The sequence below is a fragment of the Ursus maritimus genome, unplaced genomic scaffold (genome assembly GCF_017311325.1).
Source record: "Ursus maritimus isolate PB19 unplaced genomic scaffold, ASM1731132v1 scaffold_9, whole genome shotgun sequence".
NCBI lineage: Eukaryota > Metazoa > Chordata > Mammalia > Carnivora > Ursidae > Ursus > Ursus maritimus.
This window is the reverse complement of record NW_024427107.1, coordinates 19,055,200-19,080,165: the sequence shown is the minus strand read 5'-3', so window position 1 is coordinate 19,080,165 and position 24,966 is coordinate 19,055,200. Positions and strand designations below refer to the sequence as shown.

Here is a 24,966-nt window from a genome sequence, read left to right as displayed (position 1 = left end):
TTTAATGCTGTTTTCTTTCTTTTTTTTTTTTTTTTTTTTTTGCTGAAAGAAAAATGAATTTGCTTTTAATCTGGCTTATTGTTCCCATGCTTCATCTATCAGTGTATTTGCTACTGTTTATACATAGACATTTCCTATACTAATAGAAAAAAGATCTTTGCACTTCCTTCGATAAATCCAGTCTTCTATTTTAGTTCTGCATATTAATCTGAATAACGGGTGCCTATTTTCATTTTCAAGGCAGATGGCAAACTTTCCTGTAGGTCCCGTGAGATTTCGCCTTGTCCTGGACTTCGTTTTTTAAGGTCGAGGTAATGCAGTGGGAAACAAGAACTGCTCTAAAACCTGAAAACAAACTGTTCTAAACCCAAATCCCAGGGCATTTCAGTAGGCTTTTATCTGGGCATTTTTGAAGCATTTTCAGGAAAGTACTAAATGCCCAGCTACTTCTTCAGAACAGATCTAAACAAAAGCTCTGCTTCCTAATACGATCTTTTTCAATCCCATCACATGACATTCACATCTTTCGCTAATCAGAGTGAAGAGCCTTAGAACAGTTTAAATAGTGCCAACCTCACTTTTGTTAAAGCGAGTTTTCTCTGTTGTTCGTGCTGACATTTCCAGTGTTGGGAAGTACCAATCCTGCATTCTTTGCATTACCAGAGAGTTCTCTTTCTCCATCTTCTTCTGAAGGATGATCAACAGCGTGGGATGGAGGTTTCAGAACACAAACTCCTGCAGGAAGACCCTCTGTGCTCGCCAGATAGTAGCTGCCTTATGCCAGATGTGTCTCATTAGAGATAATACCCTGGTAGAGCATTTCCGGTCCTGGTAAGTAGCATAGCCTGGCCTGTCTCAGGTCCACAGATACAGTTCAACTCTGTAAGCAAGCTGGATAAAGGTTACAGTTTCTCTTCTTGGAGGCCATCCTTTTTCCAAATGGCATATCTGCTACAATAATATCAACAGAGCCAGGTCTCTGTGGTCAATTACAGGTAGGTATCCCATTGAACAGCACTTATGGGCAAGCCCCAGGACAGTTTGCCTTCTTTAAGTTGGCTCTTGGTCAATCAAGAGGAGCTACTACTTGGCGCCCTATTCACAGCCAATGTATTATTATCACCAGCTTCTACAGCCCCCTCTCTTGGTAATGTCCCTGTTCCATAATCCCATCAGCTATGCTCTCAGCGGATTGAGGAACACAGAGCCTGAGCATCCCGTAGGGAGAGCAGATCTGAGTTGTAGGTCCAAAATGTGAGATGTTTCTTTGGTGGAGACTCTCTTCTGCCAGTGCAATGCCTGCAATGATTTGATTATCATGGATTTTCAAAAGAGTCTCCATGTGATAGTTGGTCATGTCAACTTTCCACGTAAATTAATCCTGAACAGTACCTCTAGATTTCTTGCAGCCTGAGTTGAGGTACAGCGTGTTTCTCTAAACTTTTTTGCATGCGACTCTAAACTTTAACACTTGAGGACTGGTTTCTCATTTTGAGCTTTCGTCAGTCTCATCTTTGCAAGATGCCAAGTCAGAACCTACTACTGTTGGTATCACTTTGATAGCTGGATTTTCCTCAGTCGAAGAAGACATGTGACTCTAAGCCAGTGTTAGCAAACTCTGAACATCTTTGTCTTCTGTTTTGTCTCCTCGTCCATTATCAATCTTACCTTTACTTGAATTCTGATTTATCTTTTTGTAATTTTTTCCTTGAAACTGGCATTAATTTTCCATATTTTTTAAGGGTCTGAGCATGGGAGTTTCTAGCCGATTCTTCGAAATCCTTTAGAACTTCTTCTGTTTCTTTGAACTGGTAATCTTCGAACTCCCAAACAACCATAAATAAACCATCAACCGATTTCAGGCAATAAACCTGAGCCAGACTTTCCACTGAAACATCAAAATACATCTCACTTCATTTCTACAGTTTGCACGATGAGCTCAATTTCTCTCTCACTTCATCTGCAGCTGTCTGTGCAAAACCATTAGGTACAGTGGTTCCACTTGTGACTTGGAGATGCTCAGACTCACTTCTGAGGCCACTTTCTGTCATGAGGGTTCACATCCAAGAGTTGGGGGGTGGTTTCTTGAACATCAGACCTGTTGGCAGTTCTTCCAAGATCCCTAACATCATCTTTACTGCCAACACAGACCCTTCCAGCTCCAGCCCCGCAGGCCCAGTGCACCCCAATGCTATGTTTTCTCTTCTCTCTCAAGGTGTTGGGTATAGAACTTTTTCAAAAAATCTATTAGCAAAATATTGAAACAGGGCAAAATTGAAAGAATTTTAGAGTGAATGACAATATACCCATCATCTAGATTCTAGCATCAACATTTTACTATACTTGCTTTTTTATAAATTTATTCCTACATCTATACATTGCATGTTTCCATGCATTTTACAAGAACTTGAAGACAAATGTATGTCCTTCTAGGTACTTCAGCATTCCTGTCATTAACTAGATTTCAATATTCGTTTTTCTTTTTCTTTCGATGTAAAATTTACATGCAATGTAATGCACAAATTTTTCTGAGTTCTGAGAAGTGCAAATACTTGCATAACCCAAAGCCTGTCATTACAGAACATCACTATCATCCCAGAAAGATCCTTTATGCCCCTTCCAATTACTGATACTAATCCCACCCCAAGAAAACCACTATTCAAAATTTCTATCATTGATTGATTTTGACTGTTTTAAAACTTCATAAAAATTAAATAATATAGTATGTACAATTTTTGTCTGGCTTCTTTTGCTCAACATAATGTTTTTGAGATTTAGTCATACTGTTGCCTGACAATAGTTGATTCTTTTCATTGCTGAGTAGTATTCCATTATTTGAATATGCCCTACTTTGTTTATCATTCTCCTATTTTAAGATCTCTGGGTTATTTTCCATTTTGGACTATTATGAATAAAGCTGATTTGAATACTTTTGTACAAGTCTTTTTATGTGCATATGGGCTTTTATTTATCTTAAGTAAATACCTAGAGATGGAATTACTGGATCATAGGTTAATGTATATTTAGTTTTACAAGAAAATGCTAGATCTTTTGCCATAATAGTTGTCACATTGACATTCCCAACAACAATATATGAGCTTTCCAGTTGCTGCACGTCCTTACCAAAATGTGGTATTAATAATCTTTCTAATTTTATTCATTCTGATGTGTGTGTAGTGGTATATCTATGTAGTCTTAATTTGCATCACCCAGATGACTAATAATATTGACCACATTTTCATATGCCTGTTGATGTGCGTATTCAATTCAAGCTATTTTGTTTTTATTATTGAATTGTGGGAGTTCTTTATATACCTTGCATCCCAGTCCTTTGTCAGACCCATATTTTACAATACATATTTTCTTCAAATCTGTGGCATGCCTCTTCAGTTTATTTTTATTTATTTATGTTAAAATATTTTATTTATTTATTTACTTACTTATGTATTTATCTTAGAGAGAGCACAAACGGGGAGAAACAGAGGAGAGGAGCAGAGAGGGAGGGAAAGGAAGGGAGGAAGAACCTCAAGCAGATTTGGCTCTGAGCACAGAGCCTGACATGGGCTCAATCTCAGGACCCTGAGATCATGACCCTGAGCTGAAACCGAGAGTGGGACACTTAACCAATGGAGCCACACAGGTGCCCCATGTCTTCAGTTTATTAATAATGCCTTTTGTTAAGTGGTTTTTAATTCTGATACATTGAACTAATCAATTCTTTCTATTATGGTGATTGCTTTACATTTCAGAACTTTGCTTTTCACAAGTCGCAAAGATACTATCTTATGTTTCCCTTTAAAAGCTTTATGATTTTATGCTTCGTTATTATTCAGTTCAAAATATTTTATCATTTCTTTGGTAATTTCTTCACTAAAGAAATGAGGAGGGTTTTCTATAATTTCAGTGATTTTCCAAAATGTCTTGTTGTTATTGATTTCCAACTTAAATCTGTTATGCTCAGAAAACATATCTTGTATGCTTCCAATCCTTTTAAACTTATTTAAGACTTGTTGGACGGCCCAGCATATGATTTATCTCAGTAAGCATATCAGGTACACTTGAAAAGAATATGTATAATGCAACTAGTGTTGAGTGTAGTGTGCTATAAATATCATTTAGGTCAAGATGTTGATAGGTGTTCAGATCCATCTATATCTTTTTTTTTTTTTTTTAAAGAGAGCGAGAGAGAGAACAGGCAGAGGGGCAGGGGGAGAGGGAGAGAGGGATAGAAAGAAAATCCTCAAGCGGACTCCTAGCTGAGCATGGAGCAGGACTTGGGGCTCAATCCCAGGACCCTGAGATCATGTCCTGAGCTGAAATCGAGTCAGCTCCTTAACCAACTGAGCCACCCAGCCATCCTAGATCCATCTATATCTTTACTGATTTTCTTTAGTTCTATCAATTGCTGAAAAATAGTGTTAAAAATCTTCAACTATGATTATAGAATTGTTTTTTTCTCCCCTTGATTCTGTCATTAGCTCATGAATTTTGAAGCTGTTATGAGAGAAAAAACATTTATGAATACTATGTCTTCCTGATGAACTGACTCTCTTGGCATTGTGTTAAGTCTCATTATTTCCAGTGCTCTTCATTCCTACTTGAAGATTGAATTTCAATATGGTGTCATTTTCCTTCAGCCTGAAGAATTCCCATTAGCATCTCTCAAAGGGCATGTCTGCTGGTGATGAAAGAAATCTACCATTTCAACCACTTTTAACTGTACAATTTAGTGTTAAGTACATTCACATTGTTGTATAATCAATCTCCAGAACTTTTCCATCTTGCAAAACTGTAACTCTATATCTATTAATTAACAACTCCCCATTTCCTTCTCCCCCGCCCCTGGCAACCATCATGCTACTTGCTGATTTTTTTTAATCATATTTTTGGGGTCATATCTAAAAATATTTACCTAACTGAAGATTACAAGGATTTTCTCATAAATTTTTCCTTGAAGTTTTGTAGTGTTCGATTTTACATTTAGGTCTATGACCCATTTTGAGCTAATTTTTCAATATAATAGAAAGATATGGATAAACGTTCATTTTTATGTGTAGATATCCACCTGTTCCATTACCTTGTTAAAAGATTATCTCTCGTCCATTGAATTGCTTTGGCATTTTTGTGGAAATAAGTTATCCATGTATGGATGGACGTATTTCTGGACTCTTCAGTCTATTCCTTTGATCTCTTTGTCTCTATGCCAGTATCATACTGTCTTGATTGCTGTAGCTTTATAATAAGTATTAAATCAGGAGGCATTAGTCCTCCCACTTTGTTCTTCTTCAAATTTATTTTTGCTGTTTTAGGTACTTACATTCTATATGGATTTTAGAATCAATTTGTCAATTTATGCAAAATAATCTGCTGGGGTTTTGATTGGGATTGCATTGAACCTGTAAGTGAATTCAGGAAGAACTGACATCTTAAGAATATGGAGTCTTCTGACCATGAACACAGTGTATCTTTGCATGTGTTTAGGTCTTCCTTAATTTCTCAAAGCAACATCTTTTTCCTTTCCAGAGTGTAACTCAGAATGGTAAGGACAGGCACTATTCCTAGCTCTGTTGAGTACCAGGCACTGTTCCCTCTAAATCCTTTCTGATCATTCCTTCTATGGCCTCACAGAGTCTCCTCACCATATACATGCCCCTATCAGTTCTCTCTGTTTGCCTAAAGAGGACCCTCTGTAATCTCCAGGAATTTCTCTCTGTAACTCTAATATTCTGTCCTACAAACTTCAACTCTTTTGTTCTCCTCAGACTCTCAGCTCTGTCTCATCAGAGCTGACTGGGGAGACTGGGCCCAAGTGGGTTCGTTTTCCATTCATTATAGCCTGGGAACTCTCTTAGGGCAGTAAGCTGGAGAAATCGTAGTACTAACCTTATTTCCCATCTCTAGTCATCACTGTCCTTTATTGTTTGATGTCTGGTGTCTTGAAAACTGTTGTTTCATGTATCTTGTTTAATTTTTATTGTTGTTGCTGTTGCTTTACATAGGAGGGTAAATCTGGTCCATGTTACTCCATATCGGCCAGAAGTGGAAGTCACAACCATTATTTTATATTTTTTTAAATATGTATTTTTCAAATTATCTATTTATTTATTTTAGAGAGAGAGATCACAAATGGAGGGAGGGGCAGAGGGAGAGGGAGAGAAGCAGATTCCCCTCTAAGTGCAGAGCCCATCTCAGAGTTGCGAGATCTTGACCTGAGCCGAAATCAAGAGCTGGACACTTATCTGACTGAGCCACCTAGGCGTCCCGCAGAACCACTATTTTTCACATATTTTTTTCTCTCCTGTGCTCTCTCTGTTTTCCTTCTGGGACTCAATTACACTTGTATATTAGACATTTGCATATTATCTCACAAGTTCCTGAAGTGCTCATCCTTTTCTCCCCCTGTCTTTTTCTGTTATTTCTTCAGATTAGACAAATTCTACTGATTTATCTTCAAGGTTACTTGCCTTTTCTTCTGCCACCTCCATTTTGCTAAATCCATTCACTGAATTTTAAACTTCAGATATTACATTCCACATTCTAGAATTTTCATTTAAATTTATTTCTCTGTTGAGAATTTCTGTTTATTCATCTGTTATGAGTACATTTCCCCTTTACTTTATTCAGCATCGTTGTAAAATCCATTTTTAAATCCTGCCGGCTGTTTCCAACATCTGGGTCATTTTGGGGCTCAGTCTTTCTTTGTCCTCTCTTCTTTTGGGAGTGGGTAATATTTTCCTATTCTTCTTTGCTGAGTAATTCTGTACTGTAACCTCACATCATGAATTCTATAATTTAGAAACTCTGAGTTCTGCTTTACTCCTTCAAAATGGTTGAATTTTGTCTTGATTAACTTGGTGGGTCTCCTACTGAACTCCGCGGTTTGGAGTCTGTTATACACATGCATGGATAAGGTTAGACCAGGGATCGAACAAAGCGTTGCAAAACTTAAACATAGAATTAGAGGATTCCCCTTTCTTTCTCTCACTTTTTCCGGATTTCCTCCAAGACTCTCCAGTGTGTCTGGTCACTCTGAACTCTGTTCTCATTTCTTCAGGACAGAAAAAGTGTATGTTTTCTCCCATGATCTTAACCACTCAAAGTGGTGCCAACTTCAGGGTGCTCTTAGGCTAAAAGCCATCTAAAAGGGAGGGTCCCTTCTTCCAAATGCTTTCTTTTTTCCAAAATCTGCCTATTTTTATTCACTCATTAGTTAGCAAGGTAGTTGTTTCTCATATTTTGTCAGTGGAAAAGAAATGGTGCCCCCCGTTTTCTGCATTCTCTTTTTTTTTGGTTTGTTTTGAAGTTTTTTGAAGTTTTTCTTTTTTTGAAGTTTTCTACATTCTCTCTTTTCTCCTGAAGATTTCCTATTATGCATTTGGGTCCCTTTCTTTCACATTAAAACTGTTCTTAAGTAATCCTTGCTTGCACTTTCTTTCTTCTCAGTGATACACTGAAAGGCAGATTAGATGATCCATACTGGTGGCTGTACTTAGTGAGTGGTAGACTTTCCCTAAAGCTAACTTTGCTGAGGCATTTTCATTATTTTGACGGTGGACCCTCAAATGTGCATATCCACTGGCTTTTCTTTGGGGCTGGTCAGTTATATGTCAATCATACAGATACAGATCTTTAATACAATTCCTTCTTCAAATATAATACATACACTTTATTTGTGTTCTCTTGTGCTTTTCTCAGTGAACACTTGCCTATTGACTGAATTAAATATTTCAGTTTAAATACCAAAAAACAAAACAAAACAAAAAACAACAACCATGTGGAACTCCCTCAAATCTTCAAAGTTTGATTTAAGTGCTGGATGATGTCATCATATTCCGATCACCCCTTATTTTATTGAGACTTTATTTCATCCTCAGTGAGAGAAGCTTCTTTGCTGCACATATTCTATGTTATGGCATCCAAAACTATTTCTATTCTGTTAAACAGAGCTTTCATGACTTTACACAGAGTACACGTTCTTCCTAAAATGCTTTTCTTTCTCTGCTTGGCGATGGAACTTCTACTTTCCCTCAATATCCGGCATAGTGATCTCTTCTGCGAGCACCTCTGACTTTTCCAGACATACACAGTCTGACTTCTTCACCCCTTTTATGCTTACCTGAAGCAGTGCATCTACCTCTATTGAAATATTTACTATTTCTGCTTTAATGACTTTGTTTACATGTCCCCCTTACTAGTTTGTGGACTCTATGAAGTCAGGGACTCCAAAGATTTTATGAAATCATCTTACGAACTAATAGCATCTCCACTATTGACCAAAGAGGTCCAAACCAATCACAGTCAGTACTCTCTTGTGGTAAGAATCAGATTGCCCCAGATGAGAACTTATACTTTTATTATGTAATAGCTTTTGTTAAAAATACACACACACATACACACACACACGTGTGTGTGTGTCTCCATATGTGTATATATATGTGTGTCATTATCAGTATTTTAGGAGAGTATTAACTAAAGCTATTTTATATTCAAACATTTAAAATTCTAAGTTATGATAACTTAGAAAGCTTCATTCTGTAAACTCAAATGTATGCAGTACAGGTAGCCCAGAGTCTGTTCCCCTTTTATCTACTATGATTTCTGCTGCGAAATTTAATACGAGAGAGATGGTTGTTTCTGCAGTGAATTTGCAGTATGTTTCCATTTTGAAATACTGTGTATTCGTGTGTGCAGGTGTCAGCTGGATAAATAGATGTAACAGCTTTTTAAGTATTATGGATTTTACACAATACTAGAGATGGAATCACTACTTATACAATAATCTGGGGAGGCTTATGGTTCAATTACAAGTGACAAAGCCCAGGCCTGGCATATAGAGTGAGCCCTGAACAGCACTTTTTCCAGATCTTTATGTTACTAAACTGTTTGCAGGAGAGCCCAGCAGCTGTTGTGTGAATCTGCTGGAGCATTAGGAAAAAATATTCTCCAAATGAATTTAGCTTAAAATTCTATAGAATTTTTTGAGGGTTGTGAAGAGATGCGATACCTCATAACTCTGAGAAAAGTGACATGATAAAGGAACAAATGCTTTTACAGATGTAGTAAGACTATCTTAAGCAGCGACTTCGGCCATCCTGGAGTTAAACGCAAGAGAAATTATCAACGAATCTATCTTCACTTTAAATGTATCGAGTGTTAAATTTCATAACACTCGAATGAAATACTGCTCTGAAAATAAGCGTGTCACTAATTTCCTGAGAATTTTTACGAATTTCCTCACCCCAGATGTGAAGAAAATGCATATTGAAAACCATGAGAATGTTTGCCTAGCCAGATGGAATCTGGAGAAACAAAGAAACAGGGAAAAATGATAAAACGTGATCAAAACAACTATAGCATGCTAAAGTTTCGTACTGGTGAGCATAATGCAGATATGGCAAGTGGGTGGGAGGCAGGGTTGGGGGCGGGAATTAACCATGGCTGCGTCCTTGACTGCAACCCCCTTGAGACTGGAATGCACTGGCTGTCCAGTGTGGGGAGGGCAGCTATCCCCCAGCAAGTCTCTCAGGTAAGGACTCTGCTGTCGTCTAGGGTGGGACCTGAAAGATCTCATAGAAAATTTTGGCCTGAAGCTGGATTCCCCCAAATGTCAATCTAAATAATTGGTATTCAGTTCAATGTTCTCTTCTAAGGGATAGCTCAATCTGACCTCATCTATGAAAAAAAAAAAAAAAGAATTCAAGGTGAGATAGGTGATTCAATAAGTTACATGATCAGTTTATAGCCTTGTAATTACTATTGAGCTAACTAGATCATTACCATATTTTCAAATATTTGGTTTTAATTTTTAATTTAAATTCACTTATTTAAATATTAAAATAATAATAACCCCACACAAAAATAGTCCCTTGATCTCTGACAAACGTGCAAGAGCAATTCAATGGAAAAAGAATAGTCTTTGCAATAATTGGTACTGGTATAATCCCACATCCATATGCAAAAAAAATTAAAATTAAAAATGAACCTGAGGGGTGCCTGGGTGGCACAGCGGTTAAGCGTCTGCCTTCGGCTCAGGGCGTGATCCCGGCTTTGTGGGATGGAGCCCCACATCAGGCTCCTCTGCTAGGAGCCTGCTTCTTCCTCTCCCACTCCCCCTGCTTGTGTTCCCTCTCTCGCTGGCTGTCTCTATCTCTGTCAAATAAATAAAATTCTTGAAAAAAAATAAAATAAAATCTCTAAAAATGAACCTGACACAGACTTTATACCTGTCATGGAAACTTACTCAAAGTGGATTATAGACCTAAATATCAATTTAAAAATATAAAACTTCTAGAAGAAAACTTAAGAGAAAACCTACAGAACCTAGTGGATTAGTTTGCTAGGGCAGCCAAAGCAAAATACCACAGACTGGGTGGCTTAAATGACAAAAATTTATTTTCTCACAGTTCTGGAAGTTGGAAGTCCAAGAACAGGTATTGGTAGGTTTGGATTCTCCTGAAGCCCCTCTTTGGGTAGCAGATGGCTGTCTTCATACTTGACTTCCCGTGGTCTTCTATCTGTGCCTGTATCCCTAGTAGCTCTTCCTCTTTTTAGAAAGACGGCAGTCACATTCGAGTAGGGCTCCAGCCTCAAATCCAAAAAACTGACAATACCAATTGCTGGCGAGGAGCTCTTATTAATTTCTGCTGAGATTGCAAAATGACGCAGCCACTTTGAAGACTATTTGGCTGTTTCTTTCAAAGCTAAACATAGTCTTACCTTATGATCCAACAATTGTACCCCTAGGTATGTACCCAACTGATTTGAAAATGTATGGCCACAAAAAAACCTTTGTCCAAATGTTTATAGCATCTTTATTCATAATTGCCAAAAGCTAGAATTAAAATGTTCTTCAATCCATTCAATGGAATACTATTCAATGATAAAAAGCAACGTGCTTCCAAGCACAGAAAGACTTGGATGACTCTTAAATACATATTGCTGAGTGAAAAAGCCAGTCTAAAAAAGTTGCATTCTTTATGTTCCCAATTATGATATTCTGGAAAAGTCAAAACTATAGAGACAGTAAATACATTAGTGGTTGGGTTTGGATTGGGGATGGGGAGGGTTGAATTAGTGAAGCACAGAAGATTTATTTAAGGCAGTGAAGCTCTTCTTTATAATATATAATGGTGGGCATATGATACTATGCGTTTGTCAAAACCTATCAGAACTTTACAGCCCAGAGGACAAACCCTAACGCAGATTTTAGAAAATAATTTAGGCAGTTCTGAGATCTCAGAATGAAATGCAGATGCTGACAAACCAATCCGACTGAATTGTAAAATAATCAAACAAGGAGGCCTTTAGACTGAGGTGGCTTTAATGCCATAGCAGCCCATGTAAGCAAACCAAAACCTAAGCCTGAAATGCCTCGAGGTTAAGGAATCAAAACCTAAGGACAGCCAATCACAAACAGCCAACCACAAACAGCCAGCTAGGCTTTCCCGAATAAGGCGACTGCTTCAGCTACAGACAATCAAATCATTTCCTTGCTTTGCTTCAGCCTCGTCTCTATGCAAGGCTTCCCCTGGCTCCTGTTGGAGGAGCACTTCCAACCACTTCCTGTTGGGCACTACCCAATTCCAATCGATTTTGCTCAAATAAACTCTAAAAGTGATTAATAAGCCTCAGTTTAACAGTTCTGCAAAGGTATGACACAACCTCATGGGGAATGAACCGCATGAAACAAGTGAGATGGGAAAAGGTGCTGACCTGAATAACTTTGGGAAGTAATAGTCTGTAGGACCAAAGGCAAAGGGACCTCTACGAAGCCCTGTACTCTAGTTAATAAAGTTATTTCCCACAGGGACGCAGGTAATCAATTTTGAAACCTGAGTAGATACTTGAACAGACACTTCTCCAGAGAGGAGATATGGGAGGCAATTCAACACGTAAAGTGATGTTCACCATCATAAGCTCCAAGGGAAAGGCACCACAGTACACACATTAGAATGGCCCAAAGTAATGTGACTCACCGGGGGTGCCCGGTGGCACAGTCAGTTAAACATCCGACTCCTGGTTTTAGCTCAGGTGATGATCTCAGGGTCCTGAGACTGAGCCTCGAATGGGGCTCCACACTCAGTGCGGAGTCTGCTTCAGATTCTCTCTCCCTCTCCCTCTGCCCCTCCTGCTTGTGTTCTCTCTCCAAAATAAGTAAGTCTCTCTCTCTCTCTCTCTTTTTTAAGACTTCATTTATTTATTTATTTGACTGAGAGAGACAGCATGCGCAAGCAGGGGGAACAGCAGGCAGAGGGAGAGGGAGAAGCAGGCTCCCCACCGAGCAGAGAGCTCCACATGGGGCTCGATTCCAGGAACCCCGAGATCATAATGTGTGTGGAAAGCAGACACTTAATCGACTGAGCCACCCAGATGTCCCTAAATAAGTCTTTAAAGATAAATAAATAGGGCTGCCTAGGTAGCTCAGTGGGTTAAGCATCTGCTTTCAGCTTAGTTTATGATCCTGGGGTCCTGGGATCATGCTTCAGGGGTGGGGGCGGTCTGCTTCTCCCTCTCCCACTACCCCTCCTCCCCTACTCATGCTCCCTCTCTCTCTCTAACAAATAAATAAAATCTTTTTTTAAAGAAAGAAAGAATGAAAGAAAGGAAGGAAGGAAGGGAGGAAAAGAAAGAAGGAAAGAAAGAAAGAAAGAAAGAAAGAAAGAAAGAAAGAAAGAAAGAAAGAAAGAAAAAGAAAGAAACTCACCAAACCAAAGGCTGGTGAGAATACGAAGCAAGTGGAACACTGCTATATTGTTGGTGAGAATGCAAGATAATACAAGCACTCTGGAAGACTGACTGTTTTCCGCGAGGTTAAACATAGACTTAACCGTATGCCAGCATTCCCTCTCTTGGATATTTACCCTAGAAGAACGAAACATTATGCTCACACACAAACCTGTATGCAAATATTTATAGCAGCTCTATTACAACTGCCAAAATCTGGAAACAGCTTGAATATCCTTCACTGGATGAATCAATAAACACACTGTGGTCCATCCGAACAATGGGATACTACTCAGCAATAAGAAGAATGGGATTTTAAAATTTGGCTTAATTTTAATTAGTGTTAAATTTAACTTTAAACTGATATTTGATTCAGTTATTGAAAAGTTTCAAGGTATGTTTGGAACAACTTGGGTATATGAATATTCTTTTTCAACTGTGAATCTTAAAACATCTAAATACAGATGAAATACATTTGATAAAATTTAACTTTCAAATCAAGATGTGTTGTAAATGTAATATTATAATTGGGTTTTGAGTGCTTGTTCTAAATCAAGGATATAAAATATATGACTCATTTTTATGTGGATTGCATTTTAAAATGGCAAGATTTTGGATTTATTTGATTAAATAAAAACAGTATTAAAATTGAAAAATAATAATGACATGAAGAGCCGTGTAAGTTTTCCTGTAGTGAATATAAGGATGCATGAAAGAATGAAACAATAGGGGAAAACCACAGGTCCTACAGGGCTCTGGGAAGATACAGGAGATAAGAGAAGGATTTAAAAGGGAAGATGATTGCAGTTAGCCCACCACAATGATGTTGGTGCTGAACTGATTAATTTAGGCTCTGAGGTTCCACTCACCAAGTACTAAACTAATTTTTCTTTTAATAAATTGGCCTATGGAGATCATTGAGATTAGAATCTTTTAAAGTTAATGAAGGGGAGGCTTTGAAATGTTTCTGTGTGCTCCTTCAGTAAATTGCAATGTTCCTTCAGAGGGAGAAGTTGAATTAGTTAGGAGGTGACGAATTAACATTTGAAAGGTGTAAAACCAATTCTCAAGGTCACTGCTTTGTGTTATGTCAGTGGGTCAAATTTTGCCAATTTAGGAGAAGGAAATTTAGGTTACTATAAGACTTAACATCATATACACATTTTCATTGTTTGGAGGCAACCCTCTATCTTTTAGTTTTCCTAGAATGAAGCCTTTATGCCTTTGGGTGGAGTGAACACAATAGTGGGCTCTGGTCTTAGACTCCCTTGCTTAAGCCAGAATGGCATTCTGATACCTCATTCATTATTACAGGCATTCTTCATATATACAGTGTATACGATGAAATTCAAAGTTCAAATCAAATTTTAAAATGGGTGTTTTGGTCGGTTTCTCTGTAATAATAAGAATAGTTTCTTCAGAGATATGTTTCTTTAATCAGTGATTAAATCTCTCTCATTTTTCCGGATTCTGATAGAAGACGGTCTGTGTCCCAGTTAATAGCGCTGGGAAAATATAAGGACAGAAGAGAGGCAAGTAGTGGATTTAGTATTTATTAACCTTTTCTTCTGCATAACTAAATAATGGCTCTGACTCACTGTTCTCTTCAGTGCTTTCCAGATCAGGACAGGGTCGAGGAAGGCTGTCAGACTCGTGCAGGAATCTTAATATGATTTATTTATGCACACGTAAGGTGACCCTCCCACTCTCCTGATTACTCGTGCCACATGAAAAATTTCCTAGTTGTTCCTATTTCCCCCTATAGAAAACATTTCACCAAACACACAGACTCCAAGAATAATATGGTGAAGATATACCTTTTTTTCTTTCAGTTTTTTAATATCAGTAATAGGTTTCATTTGATTTTATGAGAACATTTAAACATTGCTATAATGCATGAAGTTATTTCTATACTTTGTGTCATGAATACATTTTTAAGGCTTTGTATTAAAAGTTAATGGCTCATTTGGTTTTTAAAACTAAACTAAAAATTAAGTGAAACTAGATCATCTAATAATAATGAAAAGGAAGATGAGAGACAAATATACTCAGATATTTGTTTTATTGTTATTATTTTTTTGAAGCAATGAAAGAGCCCTGTAAATTGAGACAAGAGTAAAAAAAAGTATTAGACTCTCTGATATCTGGACTCCAAGCTACTTTTATTTATTTATTTTTAAAGATTGTATTTATTTATTTGACAGAGACAGCCAGCGAGAGAGGGAACACAAGCAGGGGGAGTGGGAGAGGAAGAAGCAGGCTTCCAGCGGAGGAGCCTGATGTGGGGCTTGATCCCAGAACGCCGGGATCACGCCCTGAGCCGAAGGCAGACGCTTAAGACTGTGCTACCCAGGCGCCCCCCAAGCTACTTTTAAAAACTTCTTGTCCTATTTCTGCAATTAAACCAGATCGTTCTGCTCATTATCCTCTAGAACTCTCACCTGGGCCCTTTTACTCAAATCATTCCCCCAGTTAAATACCTCTCCCCCCCGCCCCCGCCCCTCCTTGAAATCTATAAATCTTTGAAGACTCCAGTCTCTTTTTCTTGGATCTGCACTCACAGCTCATGCTCAGTAGTGCATACACATTGGTGCCCACACCTGCCGGCATCCATTCTAATTGGTGAGCTGTATCTTTCTGTTCACTGGAAATTATGCCATATCGATTTTTTAACTTCTTTTGCTGCCCCTTATTAATTCAATGAATATTCATTGAGCCTCTGCTCTAGACACTGGGGATAAATGGTGCATAGAACTCAGCTCAGTGTTTCCCCTCGTGGGGCTTATATTCTAGCAAGCTTTCATTCACATATTGGACCACATTCTGATTCTAACATGTCTTGGTAATTATATTTTTACAAGTATAGATGTTATGACTGTAACATGATTTCAAACACTACTAAGATTGTCTCAATCATTGGGTCCAACGTAACGTCCAGAATAGAGCTTACAAAAACAGAGTCGAAGAAGACCAGAAGAATCTTTGGAGATCAAAAAAAAAAAAAAAAAAAAAAAAAAAAAACCACTTGAATTACAGAATAGAAAATTAACAGGGAGAGAAAGTGCCAAGCCTAAAGTCACATGGTGAAACATTTCAAGCAAGTACTGGTTGATTTGAGAAACTTGAAGAAATCTCTGGTTCAAACTCTCAGGAGAGTCTTTGCCAAACCATCTCCCCCATTTGCTGGTTTACATTTTTCATGTCTTCAGTAGTTTATTTGGTAACAGATTTTCGGAGACATATTTTCAATGAATCTCTCTATTTTTATAAATGGGAAAATGAGCCAGGAGACAATTCGACAATCTGATTTGTTCAAGAACATATCAGCTGAATATAGACAAGTAACACCAACAGCAGCAAAAATATACATAAACTGTAACTTTTTTTTTCTTTTACAGGGCAGTGCGCAGAGGCATAACTTGCACTGATGAAAAACAGAGGCAAACCTGATCAATCAAAACATAGTCATGGAATAAAACAGAGTGCAAAAAAAATTTCGAAGTGTTAACACTCACACATTTTAAAACTCATGCTTTTAGTCAGTGTAGAACTTCTAGCCCAGATAAGATGGGATAGACTTCATTTCTCTCTGCTTCTCCTGACTTAGTAAAATTATAAACCCCAGAAAGAATGCAATAGGCAATGAAAAGACAACTCTGAAAGGCGGCAAGAGGAAGGAGAACTGGTTCGGGACCCCAAAGGCTAGAGGAATAACACAGCTGCCGCTTCCTTCCCACAGTTAGCAGAAGAAAGTCACCCAGGTCTGGTGTTTTCTGACACCTGCTCTAGCAACAGAAGGAACAGCTCAGGTAGGATCATTCTTCCCCTGAACTGAAGAGGAGTCCCACCGACACCACCAGACAAAATCAAACACTGAGAGCCTGGATAGTTTAAGTGGTCAGGGATAGGGTTTAAATCACAAATGCCCCAGCTTCGGGAATATTAACCAAAAAGCTTAGCAATATTCTGACTTTTGTTTTCGAACTCACATAGCCATGATTCTTCTTACTGTATATCAGAAATTTACATGATTTTATTGGCAGTTATAGAGATGAGTATTCCACTTGTTTCTATTTGTTGAGGTCTTTTTCACCCCGGCTTTACTTGGGGACATCTCTACAATATGTCATAGTATTCAAAAGCTAATGACTGAAATGACCAATGACTGCCTGGCAGTGAAGTTTCTCCCCACTGTCTCACGGTACTTCTACGTGGAAACCTGCCACCAGGGCCAGCAAATATTGGGTCGCGCTTGTGTTGACTATTGTGTTTCCAACACAATTATTTTTTGGAATTGATTTGTAGCACCACTAGGAAATCTGGGCTTAGAAGTCCACATTTTTTGTTGAGCTTACATTAAACTTTAATGAATATAATAGAGGGAAATTGGTCCTGTGATTTAAGACAATAGCAGGAATCAAAATTTGTGAGTTGCAAGGTGCTTTTTCAGTGAATATATGAAACTAAAAGTTCCAAAATTTTGTTGCTGTATGTGAATTTCTGTTAATTTTAAAATACTTTTCAGGGGCGCCTGGGTGGCACAGCGGTTAAGCGTCTGCCTTCGGCTCAGGGCGTGATCCCGGCGTTCTGGGATCGAGCCCCACATCAGGCTCCTCCACTGGGAGCCTGCTTCTTCCTCTCCCACTCCCCCTGCTTGTGTTCCCTCTCTCGCTGGCTGTCTCTATCTCTGTCGAATAAATAAATAAAATCTTTAAAAAATAAAAAAAAATTAAAAAATAAATAAATAAAATACTTGTCCCTCTTTAACATTTTTCTGTAATAACACAAATTGTATGCTTCTGGTTTGCCTAAGTAATCCAAGAATTGGGAATTTATGGAGGCTTCTTTTTGTCCCTGTAGATTGTTTTCATGCTTAGAACCAAAGGGAAGAAATAAATGGGAAAAAAAATGGCTAGAGTCTAGCGGAAAACAGTCATGCATAAATGAGTTAAGTGATTTACCTTTGAGTCTTCTATTCATTACGTTTCCTCTGAAAGTCATACCTGATAGTTTCCCATTTAGTTAGGTTAATATCAAGTCATAATGTAATATTATCCTTCATTACCCACATGGCTAACCCTTTTAGTCAAAACTATCAAGATGATATGAACAAAATTCCTTTAGTTAACACAGTCTCATGTCAGGCGAAAGCTATTTTCCCCAAAGATCAGATTTGAGAAAATAGAGCAGAGGTGAGGCAATTTGGAGTTATTAAATATTTCAGATACTAGAGTCAAGATCCAAACGATCAGAGTCTCACTTTCTGCATTACACATATTCCCAAGTTAAGGGTGAAAGCAATTCAGCTTTGCTGACAGGTGAAAGCAATTCTGCTTATCAGTTCTGATGAGATGGAGGGTAAGGGTTAAAAATGATCAAAACAGGGGCACCTGAGTGGCTCAGTCAGTTAAGCATCTGACTCTTGATTTCGACTCATGTCATGATCTCAATGTCCTGAAAGCCAATCCCACGTAGGGCTCTGTGCTGGGTGTGGGGCCTGCTTAAGATTCTCCCTCTCCCTATTCCTCTGCCCCTCCCGTTTCTATCTAAAAACAAAACAAAACAAAACAAACAACAACAACAACAAAATCAAAACAAATAACAATGGTAATGAAAATGAGATTTTACCGACAGCTTATGGGACCTTGCCTTTCATGAAACACTTCACATGTTTAAATAATTATGAAACTTATAAGTGACATGTTAATTCTCAGTTTACAGAGATGTTGAAACTAAAGTTTAAAGAGCACACTCAAGGACACACAGCTTTAAGTGGCAAAGTTGGGTCCTGACCTCAGAGCCATCTAGCCTTAGAGCACATTATTCTGTCATCCTAGTAATGAAGCCGTAATGATTGATAACTTTATAGCTTTATATATATTATTTATTCAACACTCCCTATGTGCCAGTCACTCAGTAAACATTATGTTTTCTAAAGCTAGAGAAGGTACAATTCAATTTCGAGAAACTGCTGTTGAACAGAACAGACAGTAGTTATGCAAATATAATGAGAATTAGAAACATTAAGAAAAGGAAATGAAGATTTAGAGTAAGAGGACACATATGAACTTGACTTACAATTCCAGTATCAGTTGTGATTTATTTCTGATTTTCTGGTAAATTTATCAAGGTCCAGGGCTCTCCTAAAAGATCGTCAAATCTTTCTACGATTAGTTGCTTGATCATGGCACTGTCTCAGGATTATCAAATTCAGGGTGCTGATTTATGCTAACCCAACTCTCAAGGACTGGAAGTCTAAATCACAATTGTAGCTTTTAATATATATAGAAAATTTTAATTGCCAAAAAATAAGAATTCCCATTTCTGATTATCATTTTTTCTGTCTTCTGAGACACTATATTTGAGGCCAAATTGATGGAATGTTGTAAGTTTAATCATGGAGCCTGGGCAGAGAGTCATTGCTCTGATTTGAGTCTTTGGCGATATCATACTCCATCTCATTCATCCTATATTCCATGGAAGAAAGCCAGACTTTGCATGAGCTTGTCAAAATACTTCATCATGCTGAGACACACAGACAAAAAAGTGCCATTTGCTTCACCTCGAAGTTGACTAACTAACCTCTAATTGAGATAGTCTTTCTAAAACTATGCTAATACTCTTCATAAGATAGTCGACTACTGGTTTAGTAGTCTACAACCCCATCAGATGTGACGCTACCATTTTATAACAATTAGTTGTTATACCCCCTTTATGATCATGAAATGCATAGAAAATAAAGTCAAACTTCATCCATATTTTAAAATAAATACTTGTTTTAAAATATAATATATTAATAGAAAATTTGAGGTACGGTAAGACCAACAGATCCGGAGACAATTGTGATTGAAAAGTTTGTTATTCACAGTTCCCAAGAGGAGGGGCATACAGGCTCATAGAGGGCCACACAGGGAAGCACCAGGGTTGGTCAGGAGGCAGAGGAAAGTGGGAGGTGGGGAACCGTGGGCCAGAGTCTTTATTGTAGTTTCCACAGGAAGGAATAGGTGAGGCAAGGTAAGCAGATTTAGGACTGGCTAGTTTGAATAATTCCCGCAGACTCCAGGTCATAAGGGCTGCCCCTAGTTGTGTGGTACCTGGCCCTGAGGTGATTAGAGCAGGCAGATGGTAGCCTGAAGTGTGAGAGCCTATAAAGGAGGGGGTTGGTGGATAGCCTCTGGATTGGCTGGTTTGTATTTGAAAATCATGACTTCAGGCTAACTGTTTACTACCTCTAGGCATTGGCTAACCCTGAAAGGGGCAGCCCCAATAGGGTCAGCAAGTCCCCAGATGTCACAGCGTTAGAATACAGAAAATGAAAAGACACGAGTAATACGACATTATACCCTAAATCTATTAAAGGAACTTGATCTGTACTACGAATTTCAATATACAGATGCTCTTGCATGACTACACTAGAAGACGTAATAAAGAGATCCGATCTTTGCATGAATATATAGAATCAATACAGAAATGACAGGCAAGCAGACTGATGCTGCTGGGGGTTTTCACTGATTACTTCTTTGTGTAGGTTTATTTTTCTTTTTTGAGATTAAAAAATCCTAATTGGCATCATAACCACGGGACTGCCTTCCCCAAATGGTGAATAATCCTTAGGAAAAAAATACAATCTTCCTTCAATTTGCATGGTAATGACATTTCTTGAAATTTCAGTATATTTTTAAGAAGAGACTGTTCAAAACCATTTTGAGTGAATATGTAAAATTGAGCTGGGTTCTAGGCTTAGATAATTATAGCTTTTCCTCTGTGTTTATGCCAATAGGGACATGGGAAGTAATGTCGAACATAAGAAGATTCCTGGTTTTCCACACATGTGGCATTGACTAGCATTCCTAACACCAGCCCATTAGATACAGTGGTACAGTCAGTTCTGCTGGACTCCTAAAAACAGCTGTCATGCAAAATTGTGTAATTAAAAAACCACAGGGCTTATGATAGGGGAAAATGGAGTTAGAGGCACAACAGTCAAAAACTTTGTCAGCAATGTGTTGAAAACAAAACAGAACAAATCATTGAAACCTAATAAAAATGGTAGCAACATTTTATGTGTGTTCAATGTTAGTAAATGTATAACTTCTAGGGCGAATATGGCACTTGACCTTGCAAAAGTCCTAAAATTTCCTTGGGGAAGTGGGGCTTGGAAGGGCTTCAGCTTGTAAGTTATTGTGAAGTGATGAAAGAAAGGTTTTCTGAAAGCGTGAGGGGTGGGGGGAAATTGTAATATCAAATGTTGACAGGTAGGACTCATCGTCCTCCTGTTGGTGCTCTCGCAGACTTCATTCCTGGGGCATGTCTTTTTGCCTTCGAGATGAAGATCTTTTAGGGCACGTGCTTGTAATAGCTACCAACCTCATCAAAACTGAAATTTTGGTTCAATGCATAACCTTAGTCTTCAGTTAATGTCAATTAATGTCTGCCTCGTTGCTGGAAATTTTTTTCAGCTTTCCCATCTGCATTGGGAGCTTTACCTGGCAGCTGAAGACTTTGGAAATTATAGCAACGTGGGAAACCCCTAAATCTGACACTACTAGCACCTAAAGGATCCTTAGAAGTATTGATGATTTCCATTAGGATCCTCCAGTGTTTCTCTTTTGTAAGCATTACTTGGTGTTTTGAACTAGACTTCTTAAACAGATTTGGGATGTTGCATAAGTGTTTTTGTTTTGTTTTATATCTAAAATTTCACAAATACAAAAGAACAAGAAAACATAACTTCGTAGGACAACACATGGTGAGCTGAGGTAGCTGGTAGATGTTTGGAGTGTGTGTGTGTGTGTGTGTGTGTGTGCGCGCGCGCGCGCGCGCTGTGGGGTGGAAAGCTTTTCCCTTTGTTCTTTCTAGGTTCTTCAGCTGGTCTAATAAATAAATTGACATAAGCCCCATGAATAGGGGAAAAACAAATTTCATATGTACATGAGCCCCAATAAAACATGAGTCTCCCCAGCAGTCAGGTAATTGAGATTTAGATATCATCCTGAGTTAAGGAGAAGGCAATAGGGGTCTGGGGCTTCAAAGGGGAGGGAGATAATTAACAGGAAAAGGAAAAGAGCAAATGTTTGATAACTGTTTGCCTTGCCATGCGATACATCTTTCTGGATACAAAACGTTCTCTCTGCTAATAGCTCTCTTCCTGTAACAGGCCACCTATCTCGATTCTTTTAGGCAGTTAATGGAGAGGCAAAAAGCTTTTCCTTATTCTGATGGGCCCTGATAGTCTTCAGCTCAAAATAATCCCCTTGTGAAGTGGCACAGTCTAGGGTGGTGTGTTCTGCTCCCCCCAGTGTGTGTGTATTTGGTGTATTCCCACACAGTTGGGTTCATCTGAGTGCAGTTCTCTGCATTCACCTTAATGTTTCCTATGGATGAAATTTTGCAAAAGGCAAACTCAAAATTCACCTTATGCTCAGCTTGTTCCCTAATATATTAATTGCCTTGGAGCAAATTCACAGGCTCAAAACAAGCATTATAGCAGAAGTGACTGCACATTCAATCACTGCTATAACAAAAAGCATCCCACAGACCTTTTCAACTGCGCTCTGGGAATAAGAACTGCTGTTATATTTCTCCATAATTCTGGTTGGGGAAGTGTTATCTCTAGAGTCCTTTTGTCATGCTGATGTCACGTATTACTTTAACTCATTAACTCATTTACACTGCTCTCAGAGCTGCTGACACATACCAAGTTATATCAGAGCGCACAAAAGGAGAAAAATTAACTCAAAGGTGAAAGACCAGAGAAACCCGAACAATGAAGCTGAGATGAGTCATGAAGACTATGTGAGCATTCTCCAGGCAGCCCGAACAAAGGCCCTGCGGCATGATTTTATTGAACAGGGAGTAGCAAGGAGTTGAATTTGTTAAAACATGGACTGTATTGAGGGAGTGGCAGGGAAGCACTTGGGAAATTCTTTGCTACGCTAATAAGTTTGGGCTTTATTCTTGGGTGATAGCCAACCATCAAGACTTGCAAGCGGAAGAAAGACATGCTCTGTGTGCGTTTGGAAAGATTAGCTGTAGCGACAGATTGAGGCTATTCTTGCAAAGCTCGGTGGGATGATGCTCTCAATCCATTGCAACCATCAGCTGAGGTTCTCAACAAATGCAAAGGATAAACTTGAGCAAAGGCAAACGTGTGTTAAAAAAAAAAATTCCGGGAAAAAATAATTGCTACTCTTTGTTAAGTAACTATGGGATGTCAGGCAGCATCTTGCACCCTCCGGCATTTTGTTTTTAAATCCTCTTAATGGCATATGAGTTTGATCTCATTTGATCCTGTTTTTACCTCTGTTTTACAGGTGAAAAGACTAAGACAGCACAGTTTAATTAATTTGCCAAAAATGATGCAGTTGGAAAGTGGCAGATCAAGGATTGGGCCCACGATCTGTGACCCCCAGAGCCTTCTCGCTAATCATTACCTAGAGCAGCGGTCTGTAAGAGGCAGGATGCAGGAAGAGAGGGGCAACATAAATGGAGTCTTCCTATGTGCCGAACTGGTCCAACCAGTTTATGCCAATTCAGGCAACATAATTACTGACCGTGAACCTTTTCACTCTCAGATGTGTTCCAGTTTGGGGGGAAGAAAGCAAATGAAGATAAACTCTCTCTCCTAAGGTTCTTGTATCATTCAGGAACTGGTACAAGTATTTACTTAAGGTACAGTACATTTAGTCAAGGATGCATTTGGAAATGTATATTCAACCACTGAAAGCCCCAAAAAGTAGTACTAAACATTAACAGTAGAGAAAAAAAGGTAATAATAAAAAATATTTGATTAATCCGAAAGAAGTCAGGAAAAGAGAAATAAACAACATCAAAGAAAAAACAGATGGGACCAGTAGGAAAAAAACAGCAAGAAAATAGAATTAAGCCAACTATATCCACACTTAAAATGTAAGTAGATTAAACACTCAAAAGACAAAAATTATTATACTGGGTAAAAACATGAAAACAAGATTCAACTTGCACTTCAATTATACACCTTAACTATAAAGACACCAGTGGGTTAAAAGTAAGCACCAAACTATTGGCTCAAGAATGGGCAAGAAAGGGAACTTGAAGACAGATCTAAAAAGACAGATCTGAGGAATGAGAAAGGGAGTCTGGTAGAAAAAAAAACAGGAGCTTTCCATTTAACCTTGAAGGCCACTTTGAACTTGCAGCTCACAAATTTTCAGAACTCCTGTCTCCAATAAAAAGTCAACTAAAAAATACTGCTATAAGGAAAAAGTTAAGGAGGCAAAGTTAAATTAAGACATAATGCAAATATTTTTGCTAAAAATCCAAGACTGGAAACTGGGGCTTCTAAGTCATATAGGTAATATGCTCCCTGATACTATGTTACTCAAACATTTTATAATTAATTTCAATGAGAACCGTTTCTTTCTTTTTTTTTTTTTTAAGATTTTATTTATTTTTTCAACAGAGAGAGAGACCACAAACAGGGGGAGTGGGAGAGGGAGAAGCAGGCTCCCAGCGGAGGAGCCTGATGTGGGGCTCGATCCCAGATCGCCGGGATCACGCCCTGAGCCGAAGGCAGACGCTTAACCGCTGTGCCACCCAGGCGCCCCTAATGAGAACCGTTTCTACTCACATCGTCACACATCCAACTGTAACCATTCTTCATGAAACCGCCTCACAAGAAAACATACAGCGAGCAGTTTATCCAATCTAGTTTTATAACAGCCATATCATTAAACACATAAAAGGATTTGCAGTTGCTTAATAATAAGGAATTTATGCCTTCTTAGAGATAAAAGCATTATCTGGGTTGACAATTAGTTTCCTATCATTTCTTATATAAACAATCCAAATTAATTGTATTTCAGAAAATATTTCAGTCCCAACAGCATTTTAAAATCTTTCAGTTAAAGGCGTTAAAAATTTCATAGCCTGTACATATATATTGCTAGAATTTATCTACATAGCATATATTAATTAAATTATCACAATTATAGGGATTTTTATGTTGGTTGGAGGGAATAATCCATTTTCGAAAAGGCTTCCTTTCTTCAATTCAGGTAAGAAGTTAGAGGACTAGATCATTTCTCTTCTGTGAGTTCAGGTATGTTTCACGTGGAATATATTACAAAAAGAACATATCACAAATCTGCATCTAGGATATTCACTGTGTGTTACTGGCTGGACACCCTGATCCACCATCACTTACGCGTGGACTTAATACCAAAAGTTGACCTTACACTAGGCTTTTGACCTCGGATAGAAAGA

The 24,966-nt window shown here is 38.3% G+C and overlaps 1 pseudogene; it reads right to left on the bottom strand.

The window, feature by feature from the left end:
* Positions 1-16: 16 nt before the first annotated feature.
* On the bottom strand, positions 17-2,051 carry LOC103681239 (annotated as a pseudogene).
* Positions 2,052-24,966: the final 22,915 nt, after the last annotated feature.